This window comes from Lagopus leucura, unplaced genomic scaffold, assembly GCF_019238085.1.
Source record: "Lagopus leucura isolate 7727_CA_CO unplaced genomic scaffold, USGS_WTPT01 Super-Scaffold_100002, whole genome shotgun sequence".
Taxonomy (NCBI): domain Eukaryota; kingdom Metazoa; phylum Chordata; class Aves; order Galliformes; family Phasianidae; genus Lagopus; species Lagopus leucura.
The window spans coordinates 58,840,447-58,845,340 of NW_024962263.1; the positions used below are offsets into that span (position 1 = coordinate 58,840,447).

The 4,894-nt window shown below is 45.4% G+C and overlaps 1 protein-coding gene across 3 annotated transcripts in view; it reads left to right on the forward strand.

The window, feature by feature from the left end:
* The first annotated feature begins 3,610 nt into the window (after positions 1–3,610).
* The window catches only part of SULF1 (sulfatase 1), a 125,280-nt gene continuing 123,996 nt past the window's right edge, over positions 3,611–4,894 (forward strand). For 2 of the 3 annotated variants that reach the window (XM_042870014.1, XM_042870012.1), the window contains exon 1: positions 4,226–4,517. The gene's annotated coding sequence lies outside the window, so the exon portion shown is untranslated. Of the gene's footprint in view, positions 3,666–4,225; positions 4,518–4,894 lie in introns of those variants that run through there. The other variant, XM_042870013.1, reaches the window with a different exon arrangement.

Here is a 4,894-nt window from a genome sequence, read left to right on the forward strand (position 1 = left end):
GTAATTGTGAGTTGAAACTACACCTTAATGGTATTTCTCATGCAGCCTTTTTGAACCTAGCATATGTATGGACTCGTGGAGGGAATACATGTGTATACCCACATTTCAAATAATTTAAACCCAGAAAATATAGAAATTGATCTCAAATGCGTGAACTAGCAGCCACACTTCTATTTTGGTTGGTGCAGAGTGAGTCTCCTGGATTGCTTCATTAGGCTCTGTAAGCAAAGGAATGTCAGACACTTGAATCTTCCTTGGTCTTTGGCAGTAGCTTTCAGCATGGGGAATTCATAGAGGTGCTTGGGGAATGCATTTAAAAGGCCATGTGTCTGTGGAATTTAGGTGGCTCCAGGTTAGGAAATAGCTGAATGGCCTTTTGTACAGAATAAACTTTTGGATTTAGCACCCAAATTTTGCACAAACCCACTATGGCTTTAGAATGCATGCACGTGGAGAGAAGTAAAATTAACTGCTAACTCTGGTAGCAGCTGTTGTATAGTCAATAATTCTGATCAGACCATTTTTACTTCTGTTCCTGAATATGGATTTATGAGTCAACCTTTAAAAATTTTGGCAGAAGTTCTTCAAAGGAATTCATCTCTCTTATACTACCCTGTGATGAGACCCAAAACTTCCAATGGCTAAATTCTTATAAGAAAGCATGAACATCTGTACCATGCTAAATCGTGGGCATACTAGGTTTGGCACTTTCCACCAGTGGAAAGCAGTAGATGCTTGGGAGAACAGGACAAGCACAGAATGATACTTGGCCAGAATCCTCTCCAAGCAATTCAGGGATTCTGTGTACCAAAAGTTCTGTGTTCATACTTAATTGCTGTGAGTAGATTTTTCTTTTTTCATGAACTTGCTCAATCACTTGAATACTGGAACACTTTCCTCCACTGCATCCTGTAGCAAGAAGTTCCAAGATTTAACTGTGCTCTTTGTGAGGATACATGTCTTTTTGTTTCTTGAATCTGTCGTTTGACTGGATCTTTTGAGAGGTAATTCCCTATTAGCATGTTTTTTGTCAGTCTGTGTTTTTATTGTATCTCACCAATATATTATCCAATTATCTCACTGATACATTATCAGTGTGAGCCTCTGTGTATCTAGAATTTGCCTGTGGGCTTGTCTATGCATTTATAGACCTTTCCTGTTCCTATATAAACACTTCAAAAATTGAGTCCCGGGTGGGCTTATGCTGATTCAAGGAAATCAAAAAGCAGATTTTATTCATATTGGCAGCAGAGGTAGACTGCGGGTACTGCAAGGACCATAAAAGATTCCCTTTAATTTTACTTTTAAGACCTGAAATTGTCAGTTAAGAGTTACCTTAGGTTCTGAGCAGAAGCTCAGGTGTGAATGTGTGCATATGTCTGCACAGACGCAAAACCAAGCTGCCAAAGCCATCTGTGCTGGAGGAAAGGTGGTGGGGTTAAGCCATACAGTATGAGAGAGAAGCACAGTGCCCTGGCTTTAAGGAAACTTTCTGGAGCCAGCAAGTAAGGGGCATGTTAACTGTAGCAACGAAACAGAAGTGACAATTGCTCCGTGTCAGAATTGCCTAGAATTGGTCTTGCACCTTGGGATGTTCCAGAGCTATGTATGAGAGCACATTATTCAGTTAGTTACAAGTCTTACCTGTGAGGAGTCAGCCTGACCCCAGGAGGAGTTCACAGGTCCAAGAGTCATCTTGAGAACATGTTTCTACAGTGCGCTCTTTTAACAGTACCCCAGGTACAGCCCTTCCAGTGCAGCTTTCTTTTCAGCTTCTAGATTCTAAACTCTTTGCAGATGGCCGTCTGGAGAGAGAAATAGCAGAAAAGTCTGCTTTAAGCTGTCACAGCAAACTAAATCTGGCTGCAGTCATAGGGTAGCAGTTAAATGATCCCACAACATCAGCGGTAGCTTTTATGTGAGAACATGATCGTACCCAATGTTTGAGGACTATTGCTAACTTTGGTTTGGGAGATGAAAGTTTGTATTTAGACTTGATGAAGAGCCTTTGAAGATAAGTGTGTGCACGCATGTGTCTCTGTGTACAAAACACACAATTAGGGCTCCTTTTAACCACGCCAATTTTACACTACTGTGACTTGACAGGCATTAGTAGAGGCGTGCCTGATTTACTCAGGCATAAAAAAAAAAAAAAAAAAAAAAAAAAGAAAAAACAACAGGGCTTGTTTGTGAGTGTTGAGTATCTCACTGACGTGTATTTCTACACAGATGTGGTACACAAAATTGTGTAGGTATACACACACTGCAATTGCACTGCACATAACTGTCTTTCATGTTGTTTAGAAGCAGAGTTCAACCCTATTCAGTTTGCTTCCCATCTCACCAACATCAGACAGAAGCCTGGAGGTGAGCAGCACATTGGGCAGTGATTCAGTGCACGGGATGATGCAGCACAATTTGTTTTGGCTTTTTGATATTCCGCATCTAACTGCTATGCATTTTTAATGCCGAGCTACTGATACAATAGTGGTAAGAAGTACAGTGAAAGAGAATGCAAACTAGTTTAATAATGTCTCCAGAGCTTTCCAAATGTGTGAGGCTATCCAGCCTGTTCACAGAATGCAATCTGCTAGAATGAAAGAAAATCAAACCAAACCCTTGTCCTGAAGACATTATTGGCAACGTTAAGAATCCTATAGTACCTCAGGGACAGTAGTTGCATCCCTACCTCTCACTGCCTACTACTGTTAAAAATATTGTTTGGTTGCTTATTTATGTGGAACTAGATTTGAGTGCATATTCAACATCTGCGAAAGCAGTTTCAGTTTAATAGGCTGAATCCGGCACTACATAATCACTTTTGGGAAGAATCTGAGCAAATGGAATCATGTCTATAGTTTCATCTTTTCCTTCCTTCTTCTGCAGCTCAGCTCTGATAACTGCTCACTGGGCATAAACCATGGCTCTTTAATCTCACTTTTTATTAAGCGATCACCAGCAGTTCAGAAATAGCCTTGTGTAACATATTAAGGTCCAAGTAAGCCAAATCAATGTTTCGGGGCTCTCATATGGCTTTCATATAGCTGAATGGAGTTCATCTTTTCACGATTGCAAACCTTCAAGTTGGATGTTAACACTTTTGAAGTAACTTCCAGTGCCAAAACGACGTTGCTCCCTTTCAGTTCAAAGAAAACACAACATCTGTCATAATGTGAAATGTAGATTTAATGCAAGTGTCAAGTCAGGCACTTGGTAATGAGGTAAAAACCCTTGAGATTTTAAGTCTCTCTTCCGTGCTATCCTGTTACAGGGAGGGGAAAGGAAAGAACTGTTTCTTTGGCACTTAGCAGCTTTTCTGCGTCGCTTATCTATCCTTCCTGGACATCTTCTGCGAATTAGTGTATTTTTCCTGGCGCTGTCCTCCTGAGGAGAGGAAGGTGCGATAATACTTGTTTTGTAACCGAGGGAAACTGAGGTACGGCCCAGACTGCCGAGGAGCCCCCAGACCCAGTTTTTTGGGGGGGAATTTGGTGGGGGGCGAATTTGGTGGGGGGCGATCGCAGGAGGCTTCGCGGGACCGACAGCGGGGAGGGCTCCGAGAGCAGCGGAACGGAGCGGGGCGCGACGCGGCGGCCGGAGCTGTCACAGCAGCAGCCCCGAGTGTGCCGCTGGGCACGCCTGGAAGCGCCTTTATTTGCACTGGGGTAAGAGTGGGTTTGCGGTAAGGATCTGCAGGTCTCCTTGTAGGAGAATAAATATTTGCCCTTTGGATCCCCCCCCTCCTTCTCTTCGCCCCCCGGTTTTCCTTCAGCCTTTCCCCCAGGGAGGTTGGAGGGATCGCGGCGCGGTACGGAGCGGGGATTTGGAGATGCAGATGTTACATTGCAGCGCTAACGCCGCCCGCGGCAGCAGTTGATCGAGATCTCGGACCGCGTCTTTTATCTCTTTTAGCTCGGAGGAGATTGCCCTCAATAGACCCGCCGTAAAAAGAAAAAGAGGGGGAGAAAAAAAAAAGAAAAAAAAAAAAAAGAGAGAGAGATTGCAGTGCTGCCCTTGTGCATCCCACTGCGAGGAGGTCCCGGCGGTCCCTTGGGAAAACCGGGTGTCGAGAGCAGGAACACGAGCGGCCACCGGGCTAATCCGCTCCTCCACCTTCCCGCTAGTACCTCCCCCTTCTGCTCCTTTCTTCAATAGCAGCCCTTTCTCCAAATCTCAGGTTACTTCGCTAAAGAGTTCTCAGCCCTATAGTTTCAGCCCTTGTCTCTGCCTCCAGCTCCTTAAGAGCCACCCAGCCCCAGCGATCGGATTGGGCAGCCCGCCTTGACACACCACTGTGCTGAGTGCTTGAGGACGTGTTTCAACAGATGGTTGGGGTTAGTGTGTGTCATCACACTCGAGTGGGGATTAGGGCAGAGAGGCAGCCCGGCTGGAGCTGTGTGGTCTTCCCTAAGTGGGAGCTGCGAGCAAAAGAAGAACCACCTAGCTTTGGGGGAGAAGAGAGAGGAATCCTCTCCAGCAGCTCAGAGGGGAAAATAAAAACCCCACACTTTATTCAGGTAAAGTAAAACGCACCTCCTGCTTTTTTTTTTTTTTTGGTTTTTCCTAGTGACGAGATCGGAAGATCTTTCTTGCTTTTTTTTTTTCTTTTTTTTTTTTTTCTTTTTTTCCCCTCTCTCTTTTCCTTTCTCCTTCCCTCGGAGGAATGCTAGCACGGCACACTTGTCAAAGCCAGTTGTGCTGCCTTCTCAGTGCTGCTGTTGTGCGGCTGACAGATAGTAGCTCGCACAGCCCCGATGCTCGGTGCCCGCAGAGCTCGCGCCCGGGTCCCGCTGCGGAAGGTGCGTGTTGTGAAAGCTCTCCTGGAGCTCTGCCCCTCCCGCACACACGTGCGGACCCCCGGTGCTGCGTGGTCGGGCGGTGGGGGAAGTGGAGG